We start from the raw sequence: 10829 nt of genomic DNA, 5'->3' as shown, positions 1-10829 counted from the left end.
AATGGGCAGGACGCTCAGAACCGAACACAGGCCCCTCTCCCTGGTGCGGGGCTCCGGAGGGTGCCCTCCTAGGTCTCTGGCGCCAGGCCTCCCCATCCCGTCTCACCTGACTTGCTGCATTTTCTGTGGTACTCCTGTCAGAGGAGGGAGGCGGGAGGAGCAGGGGATGAAGGGCACCGAGCCACGGGTCAGAACGTTCTGGTGCTTTCCAAGGCCCTGGGCACAGCGACGACCTGCCAAATGCCCCAGTGAAGCCATGCAGCTGAGCACTCCTGGGTGCAGACTTGGGCGGCGGTCCCAGCGTCCATCTCCACCAACTCTCCCAGCAGACAGGCCACGGGAGAATGCCGCCAGGCTCCACCCACTGTGCAGACCAGCGCACTGAGGTTCAGAGAGGGACATCATGGAAGTGGAGCCCAGGACTGTGCCCCAGCTGGACACCAGCATGGGGCTTGGGGGCTCCTTGTTGATGGGTGTGGCCTGTCTCCTTGGCGCTGTGTGCCCCAGCCTGTCCTGAGCGAGAACTGAATGCACCCCGTCACTGCCACTCCCGTTTACCAACCAACAGAGGCTTTGGGGACCTCAACACGAGTGACTGGGGGGCCTCTGCATGGGATGGAGTCTGTATCCTCTGCAGGCCAGCCAAGAGCTCTCTTCCCCCCAGGAAACCAGCCTGTCCTCAGATATCTGAGGGGCCCTGGCCCCTCTGAGAGACTCTGAAACTGCTCCGGTGGCCTGGGATCCCCCTGAGCAAAGAGAACCAGACTCCCCAGTTGTTGAATTGGAGCCTTGGGGGTGGGGGCCGGGCCCTGAGAGTGTCCAGGGGATGAGCCCAGGAGGGCCTGCGCTGGGCTGACCCAGGGTCTCCACCTCACTCCCCTCTCCCCTGCATGGCCCTGTGGCCTCCCGAGACCCTCCCACTGGCCGCCTGCCCCTCCAGGACCCCAGGCGAGGGGAAAGGCAATGGCGGGGGGTGGGAGGCCTCGGAGGGCCAGAGTGGACTATGGTTTAGGGAGTGGCTTTCTGAGGAGGTGGAGACCTGGGGTGAGAGTGAGACCATTCCAGAGAGGAAGGAAAGTTCCAGAGAGCCCTGGAGACACAAGGACTGTGTGGACGGGAGGAGGGGGGAGGCGGTGGCGGTTATGCGTTGCTGCCCCAGGCGCAGGGGCCCTGGATTATGACAGAGACATAATGGACCGTGAGGCTCCGATTGCTTCATGAGGATCATGTGTGCCACTGCATTGCAAATAGGCTAGAGAAATCCAATGTGTAAATTAAACACTCAGCAGCAACTGAACTCCAGTAACTCGTAAAACACCCGTAGAGAAATGCTCACCAAGGATTTACCGTGTGTCCCTGGCGTACCCTGTAGCAGTCACAAAAAGAATCAGAAAAGACAAAGAAATCACCACGGTTTTACTCTTCCCATGGAGTTTCAACTGGAGACGTGGGATGGATCGGCCAGGTCTAGATGACCCTAAAAAAAGCAGATATGGGAAAGCACACGTGTGTTAAACGGCTCACCATTGTGTGAAGTCATCTGAGCGTGTGTGTGTTTGTGGTGTGACTGCAGCCTTCGGGTTTGGAGCAGAACAGAAGTGAGAGCTGAGGTTGGGGGGCCTCCTCTGGGGCATGACGAACAGCCTTGAGTTCACTTAGAAGAGTTTGGAGCTCGCCCTGAAACTGGTGAGGAGTTTGAGTGGGACACGGTTCTGAAGGGGCAGGTAGCAAGGTGCTGTGTGGAGGATGGACTCGGGACGGGAGCCCAGACCCGGGAGCCTGGGCTTCACTGGCTGCCTCGGCGGGCGGAGACCCGGTGAGCCCCGGGGTGGGGGGAGCAGGCCCAGAGTCGGGGTGGTGCGATGCTCTTCCGCTCACCTGGGAGGACAGCTCTTCCTCCTGGGCCTGGGAGCCAGGTTTTACCTCGCACAGTTCCTGCCCGACGGGCTGGTCTCTCCATCTGCTTGGAGAAATCACTTGAGGTATTTCTGTTTCTTTATCGTCCCCTTCAAAGCTGGGTGTCACCCTTCACACCAGACTGTGCAGACCTTTCAGGATTCAGGCCCAAATGACCCTCCTGTTGGAAGGCATTAAAACACACACACACACACGTGCACGCGCACACACAGAGTCACACACACACACACACACGAGTCACACGCTGTAATGCAAGGTGTGGTGCCACCGCTTCCGAGATGGCTGAAGGCCGCTTCCTCCCTTTCCTCACTCGGTTGCTCTGAAATGACAACCCTCACCCCCACACGTGTCGTAAGAGTTCACTTTGCCCGAATCATGGGGGAACAAAAGCAGCCATTCGTGGAGTTTGGGAGGAAGCATCTGGGGATCTGAGAAATGAAAAGGACGAGGTCACTGCGTCCCGAGAGATAGAAGGAAGAATCCTGACACGGAGTCCAGCTGTGGCGTCACCACGGCAACAGTCTTCCATTGCCGGGGAGGGTTATGGTCTTTCCAAACCCATCTGGATAAGTCTGTGGGCAGATGCTGACTTGGACAGCTGCTTCCCCCTTGGGTGTCAGATGCAATCATCGATGACAGATGAGTGGATGTCAGACAGTGTGCAGCAGAGGGACCCCCGCATGGCGGGGGGGGGGGGTGGTGCGCCCTTTGCCTCTCCCCTTCCGTCTATAACCAGGGAAGTACCCACAGCTCAACCAAGGACTTCCATCCCGCACGCCGGGGTGCTGGGTGAGAAGGGAGGCGTGCAGGATGCCTCAGGAGGGTCCCAGCTGGGCGGGTGCCCGCAATCCCCACCCTCTGGGCACAGCCGGGGGTCCTGCAGCCCCAGAGGAGAGGCAGCGCACCAAACCTGGGCCTCCTGTCCTCGGGGGGCCCCCACGATCACAGGGAGCCAGCCTCGTGCCTGGGGCCATGTCCCACCAGGCACGGAGATTCCCGGGACTTCCCCATCCGCAGCTGTGGAGCCCACACACCCGACAGCACTGGGCGCACGTCTCCCCTCTTTACTCCACGGTGACAGACCGTGTGGCTCAGGGGCCCCAAACTGGGGGAGGAGCCCGCTGTCCTGGGGACCCAGGCACCGGCGACCCTGGGGCCACCAGCTTAGTGTCAGAGGTGGGACCTCCGACAGAGGCACTGGAGCGTGGAAGGCACCGGTTCTCAAGTACATTCCGGCACTCAGGCAAGAGAAACCCCAGACCTGTGCTGCGTCTCTGCCACCTACTGGAAAACAGAAGCAAGTCCTCCGATTTCCACGGTGTTGAGTCCTTGAATCAAGCAGAAAGGGGCCCCAGGACAGGAGTCACTCGAGGCGGCAGTAGGAAGAAGCACCGTGACATTGTGCCACAGACAGAAAAATGGCAGTCCTCAAGAAAGGAGCCGAAGGTCGTGGAACGTTCCGATCTGATGGAGACTTCAGAGGAGCTGCCGTGAGGAAGGTCAGATGCGCTCTAAGGAAACTCAGTGAGGCCTCTCAGCGAGCTCAGGGATGTGATGAATGAACTGAACTAACGCATCACCAAGGAGACTGAAATTCTAAAACAAATAGGAAACAGAAATGGTGGAGCTGAAGACCTCAGTGAACAAGATGAAGAATGCTCGGAGAGCTCTGGCAACTGAGCAGCCCATGTGGAAGAGAGAGTCAGCAAGCTGGAAATCAGGAAACTAGAAATGACACCCGCAGAGGAGGAAAGCGATCCAAGGTATTTAAACAGGAGGCAGGAGAGGAGACCAAGAGGCCAGCGTAGGAAGACTCCGGCTCTCTTCCCTCCACCAGCGCCTCAAAACCTCAGCTACCCACAGAGCAAGCAGCGCTGCATGGCCAGGCTGTAGAGAGACCCACGTGGAGTCAGGTTGGAATGACCTACCGCCGTGGCAGGGGACACGGAGGACATGGGGGGTATCACAGGGTAGGGGGTCTCCCTGGGGAGCGGGCGGTCTGAGTCATACATGGAGCATCTCAGCCCTGAGTACCAGTGCTGGGAGGAGGAGCCACCTCTGCTGGCTTGCACCCCAGCAGGGCTCACCAGAGGGCTGAAGGAAACCCAGAGTCTGCCCTTGAGAGCGTGTGGGCAGACCTGCCTCCTCTGGAGGGAGGAGACTGGAAGCTGACTGGGGCTCCAGCACCCCGCCAGGACTGGCCGCGAGCAGGCTGCAGCCAGCCCTGGCCTCCCGCTCCCTAATAAGGCAGAGCCGCCTTCGCCGATGGCAACGCACACACTTGCAGAGGTGTACGTATGATTACGCTCAAAATCCTTGGAGCCAGGCTTCAGCAGTACATGAACCAAGAACTTCCAGATGTTCAGGCTGGATTTAGAAAAGGCAGAAGAACCAGAGATCAGATTGCCAACAGTAGTTGGATGGTAGAGAAAGCAAGGGAGTTCCAGGAAAACATCTGCTTTGTTGACTATGCTAGAGCCTTTGACTGTGTGGATCACCACAAACGGGAAGATTCTTAAAGAGGTGGGAATACCAGACTGCCTTGTTTCCTGAAAAACGAGTATTCAGGTCAAGAAGCAACAGTTGGAACGGGGCATGGAATTACTGAGAAGCAACAGTTGGAACGGGGCATGGAATGACTGACAGGTTCCGAGTTGGGAAAGGAGTACGTCAAGGTTGTGTGTATATTGTCACCCTGCTTATTTCACTTATATGCAGAGTACATGCAAAATGCTGGGCTGGATGAAGCTCAAGCTGGAATCAGAATTGCCGGGAGAAATATCAACAACCTGAGATACGCAGATGACACCACCCTAATGGCAGAAAGCGAAGCGGACCTAAAGAGCCTCTTGATGAAGGTGAAACAGGAGAGTGAAAAAGCTGACTTAAAAATCAGCATTCAAAAAATGAAGATCATGGCATCTGGTCCTATCACTTCATGGCAAATTGACGGTGAAACAATGGAAACAGTGACAGACTTTATTTTCTCAGGCTCTAAAATCACTGTGGACAGCGACTGCAGCCATACTCCTTGGAAGTAAAGCCATGACAAACCTAGACAGTGTATTAAAAGGTCCACCTAGTTAAAGCTATGGTTTTTCCAGTAGTCACATACAGGTGCGAGAGTTGGACCATAAAGAAGACTGAGTGCCAAAGAACTGATGCTTTTGAACTGTGGTGTTGGAGATGGCTCTTGAGAGTCCCCTCGACTGCAAGGAGATCCAACCAGTCAATCCTAAAGGAGATCAACCTTGAATATTCATTGGAAGGACTGATGCTAGAGCTGAAACTCCAATACTTTGGCCACCTGATGTGAAGAGCTGACTCACTGGAAAGACCCTGTAGCTGGGCAGGATTGAAGGCAAGAAGAGAAGGGGACGGCAAATGATACGGTTGGATGGCATCACTAATTCAGTGGACATGAGTCTGAGCAAGCTCCAGGGGATAGTGAAGGACAGGGAAGCCTGGCGTGCTGCAGTCCATGCGGTTGCAAAGAGTGAGACACAACTGAGCAACTGAACAAACATCTGGGAACATAGAGGAGAGCTGACTAGAGGGAACGGTGGACCCAGGAGGCGCCTCTTGTGTCTCTGTCTCCCTCCTGCAGACAGGCGGGCTTCAGACCCCCAGGAGGGGACGGACACTTTGGTGAACCCCCAAGATTGAAACTAAGGTGGGGAGGTGCTCCCCTTCCTTCCTCCCTGTCGGGGGGATTGCTGGACATGAAGGACAGACAGGGGAAGAAGACAGACAGATGGTCGGTCACACCATCAAAGGATGGGTCCCTCCTCTCTGGGCCCCCAGGTGCCCCATCTCACACACCTTCCCTCCCCCCGCAGGCTGCCACGTCCGAAGCACCCCAGGACGTGACCTACACCCATGGCTGCACCCCCTGGCCCCCGGTGGGGAACCCGAGCAGACCTCAATGAGCACGCGGCTCTCGCCATTCACTAGCCCAGGAAGGACTCAGACCCCAGGCTCCAGGGCCAGATCTCAGGCACCCCAGAAGGCACGGGAGCTGCCAGCAGTGGACAGCACCTAATGACCAGCAGCAAGTCCTAACAGACCACCAGGAGCCCCTGGGACCCTTTGGGAATCACCTAATTCTACCCTCAAGGATACCTAATATCCTCATATTTGGGAAATAATGCAATGGATATCTCAAAATCAATGTGTTATTTGAAAACCAAAACCAAAAATCCAGACAAAAAAACAAAGAGCAAAAAAGATGATAGAAAATGTTTTTGACGAATGATAAAGTACATGATACATGTGGAACCTATGAATTGAGAAAATTGAGGACCGTGAATGAATATACCAGAGAAGTCTAGAAGAAACCCGATGACCTGGTTTATCATACCCAGAATTTAGGGGAAAGTAGAAACAATTTTCAAATAAAGGTGCAATTGGGGAATAACAGTGACAAAGATAGCTAAAAATGAAGGCAACCACAGAGTAGAAAAAAATCAGTTACGGCAAAAAGAAACTCATTCTTGACAACGTTCATAAACCCTGGCCACCAGGCCCAAGGTAAAAAGAGAGAAACCACACATTTCTAATACTAAGAAGGAAATTGCCAAGACTACCACAGATTCTATAGACTTTATAAACATAGTGACAGAACAGTATGAAACATTTCGAAACGTGCTGACATAGAAGATACAGATGAAATGTACAATTTCAAGTACACAATTTCAAGTGTACAATTTCACTTCAAGTGTACAATTTCAAGTGGTAAGCTTCACATGGAAGATTGACTGGATCTTCTCTCACCTTATGCATTGACCCTGTAGTCAAACGCCCACGACTGCGGTATGTAGAATCTACAGAAGTCAGACTGAGGCGAATGGGGTAGAATGCCAGTGACCAGGGTTGGAGTGAGGGAGAAAGAGGGGGACATTCTGGTCAAGGTCACAGTCTCCCAATTGCAAGGTGAGTAAGTTCTGGGCATCAGATACACAGCACTGCAGTTATAGCTGGTAACACTGTATCGCATTTTCGAGTCTTGTGAAGAGAGTAGATCTTTAAATCTTCTCATCACGAAGAAATGGCAACCAAGTGATGAGCTGGAGGCCTTAAGTAAAGCTATGTGGTAACCACTTCCCCAATGCACGTGTCAGTTCAGGAAGCTTCCCTGGTGAGTTCTTCCAAATACCTAAGTACTAACTTAAAAAAAAAACTGAAATATTTCTCTGTGTAATTTAGCTGGCTGTGCTGGGTCCTCTCGGCAGCGCGCGAAGTCTTCGCTCTCCAGTGGCAACTGGGGTCTTCAGCTGCGGTTTGCGGATCCTTAGTGTGACAAGTGGCATCTGGCTCCCTGACCAGGGATGGAACCTGGGCCCCTGCACTGGGGGCGTCAAGCCTCAGTCACTGGACCACCAGGGAAGTCCCAAACTATTATGTACTTATTAAGCACACACACACACTCCGTAACTGCATAAACTTTTCTTTCAAACAGAAAAAGGAGGCATATACCTCAACACTTCAACACATTTATCAGGCCAGAAGGATATACTCACCAAAATCTGACAAGGGAATTTTAAACAGGAAAGGGAAAGGATGATCTCTCCCGTGGGCTTGGATGTAAATCCATGAACAGTGTACACAAGCCAGATTTAGTGACATGTTCAAGGGACGTTACTCGTGACCGTACTGTGGGTTTGTTTGTTTTTGGATGGACAGAGTAACTTAAAGTTTTAAGAATCTATCACATCATGCAATCTATCGATACAACAAGTGAAAAGAATAATCACCTCAACACATGTAGGCAAAGCCTTTGATACAATATGCTAACAGTTTCTGCTGGAAGTAAAAACACTTCAGAAGTAAAGGGGATTTCCTTTCATCAGTGAAGTCACGTTTAACAACCAGCCCTAGATGTCACTTGTAAAGGTGAGGACGGGGGTCCTCTCCTCTGTGCCCGGCAAGGATCCACATATGTCCCCACGACCACGGCTCTCACCCGCACATTGGCGGCACCTACCAAGGAAGTGAGACCAGCCAGAGCGGGCGGCTCTGGAGAGGGCGAGAACCAGACTGCGTTACCGTGAGACTGCGCTCCTGTGTGCACAGAAAACAAAGTAACACGGAGATGTTGTGCTTTAGTTAGGAAGGAGTTCTCTGGGAGTTCCTTGCTGGTGCAGTGGCTAAGACTCCACACTCCCAGTGCAAGGAGACCCGGACCTGGTCAGGGGACTAGATCCCACAGGCCACACCAAAGACCTGGTACAGTGAAAGAAAGAAAAAAGGTTTAAAAGTGGTTTTCCAACATTGCTGGACACATGATCAATATTTAGAATTCCAGCTGCCTTCCAGAATTCCAGTCCTGGGCTGAGATGAACTAAATGAAACTTCTTGTTTCTTGACCTCATGCCAGTGAGCCCGATTCCATACTCCTGACCTCTGGAGCTGTAAGATCAGGTAAGTTTTTCAGTTCCCCAAGTCTGTGGCCATTTGTGGTAAACGGGATCCAATACAACCACTTATTTTTCTTTTGGTTAGATTTGCATAGTACATTTTTAATCCTTCTACTTTTTTTAATGGTGTAAAACCTACACACTGATATTTTCCACTGTTGACACATGATTAAAGCATGTAGGTCAGCGGCCTTAAGCACATCTACCATGCTGGCATTCATGGCCACTGTCCATCTTCCAGAACATTTTCGTAAGCCCAAACAGAAACTCTGTACCTGTTAAGCGAGAATCCCTTAGGTCCTCTTAGAACCAGCCCCCGGTCAGCTCCGTTCCAGTTCCTGCCTTTAGGGATTTGCCTGTTCCCAGCGGTTCATGTCAGGAAAATCATACAGTAGGAGATACTTTGTGTCAGGCTGATATCACATGGAGTAATGTTTCCAAGATTCCTTCATATCTTTTACTTTTATATGTTGTATTTGAAGTGAGCTTTTTCTAAACTTCATAGAGTAGGGTCTTGGTGGCGGTGGTCTTTTCTTAAACCAGTCTGACAGCCTCTATCCTTGAATTGCTGTGTTTGGCGCATTCTCATATAATGTTATTACTGATGAGATTGTTCTTCAGGTTTACCATCTCATCTTTTAAAATGTTCTTCCTCTTCTTTCTTGTTCTTCTGTTTACCCTTTCCTGCTTTTCCTCAGATTTAGAACTATTTTTAGCATTCCGTTTTAATTTTTCCATTGCTGCTGAAACTATACCTCTTTGCTGTTTGAGTGGCTGTCCTAGGGATTATCAGGTACGTCCCCAGCTTTACACGGAAAGAGAATTTTATCTCTTCACGGGAAGTGTAGAGACCGTATAAATCTATAAGTCACATTGTTCTTACCCCCTTTATTTTGTAGTTGTCGTGTATATTATCCCTACACTCGATTCCAGGGCCCTGTCGGGGCCTGTGGGACCAGGTCAAGGTGGGTGAGTTCTCCCCCGACCCTCTGCTTCAGCCCCACGACAGGCCCCAGCCTTGCCATCGGTGGGGAGCACAGTGCATGTGGACGGATGGTGACCAGTCTGGGAACAGCCTTGCAGTGACATCTGGGAGAACCGAGGGCAGAAGGGCGCCCGACGCTTCAGCTCCGCATCCTTTCCAGGAATCCCCTGACACCCTCCGTCTGGGCTGACCCAGGGCCATGGTCACCAAGGGGAGCCCTGTGACCCCCTGGTGTTAGGGGTGTCTACAGGCTGAAGCCTTCTGTCAGTGAAGAGAGGGTCTCCGGACCCTTGGATACCGGGCCCCACAGGACTCCAGTAACAAAGCCAATTTCTCCTTGAAATCCAGGAGCTCACACTGCAGGGCTGTGTCAGCGTGCATACCACAGTGGTCAGAGCAGAGGGAGCCCCTGCCCCCGGTGGGGACGGGGGAGAGGGAGGAGCTGGTCCTTCCACTGAGGGCTCCTCCTCAGAGGCAGAGGGGCGGAGTGGGGGCTCCCAGGACCCCTCCATGCCCAACTGCATGTCCCACTTGCTGCGTGTGGTGTGCAAGAAGATCAAAGATCCCGCGGGCCCCACCTCAGACCCAGCACAGTCCGATAAAGGCAGTCAGTCATTTGTTAAGAAAATGAATACATAATCTCCAGCAAAGCATCCCGAACTGATACACACGTGGAACTAGTTACCACCACAGCTTCACTTAACCACTCCATATCATCACAGCTACTATTTCCTTTTTTGTGGTTAGGGTCTCTTCACAAGACTCGAAATGTGATACAGTGTTACTAGCTATCATCACCCTGCCTTATGCGGAATGCCAGACCTTATTTAGCTTATAACCACAAGTTTCTGCCCTTCGACCAGTGTATCTCCCCCTCCGCTCACACCAACTCTAGTAACCACCACTCTACCTTCCTTGTCTCTCATTTTGACTTTTTTAGATTCTACATAGTTCAATCATGGGCATTTGATCACTGAGCCAACGAATAAAGTGATCAATATTCCATTTAATCTTAAGTCCATTTAGTAAATTGTACACTTGAATATTTCCATTTCCTCTTCATTTTCTGGATGTTGGTATCAAATGTTTCATGTTCTGTCACCAAATAAATTCTGTAGGATTTGTTCTGCTGCCTGTGATTTCGTTCATGATATTAAAAAATATAGTTTCTCTCTTTTTACCTGGGTTGCGGTGGTTAGGATTTATGACTGTTGTCAAGAATGAATGTGCTTTTTTGCCTTAATTGATTTTCTCTGCTTCTTGATTGTCTGCATTATTATTCCCATCTTCTACCTTCAAGTGAAATAATTTACTATCTCTTCCTAAATTGTTGGTGTGAGTGGTGAGGTCACTGATTTTTTTAGGCTTTTGTAATATATTCATTCATGGTTCTAAATCTTCTAAATTCATCATCTTTTTCCTGCACGTATTGGCGTTTTAAATTCATACACTTGATGCATATTGTCTACATTGTCATTTACTGAAAACAGTTTCCAGCTTCTGTGTTGTCT

This window comes from Bubalus kerabau, chromosome 17 (assembly GCF_029407905.1).
Source record: "Bubalus kerabau isolate K-KA32 ecotype Philippines breed swamp buffalo chromosome 17, PCC_UOA_SB_1v2, whole genome shotgun sequence".
Taxonomy (NCBI): Eukaryota; Metazoa; Chordata; class Mammalia; order Artiodactyla; family Bovidae; genus Bubalus; species Bubalus kerabau.
Note: the sequence above shows the minus strand (reverse complement) of the source record.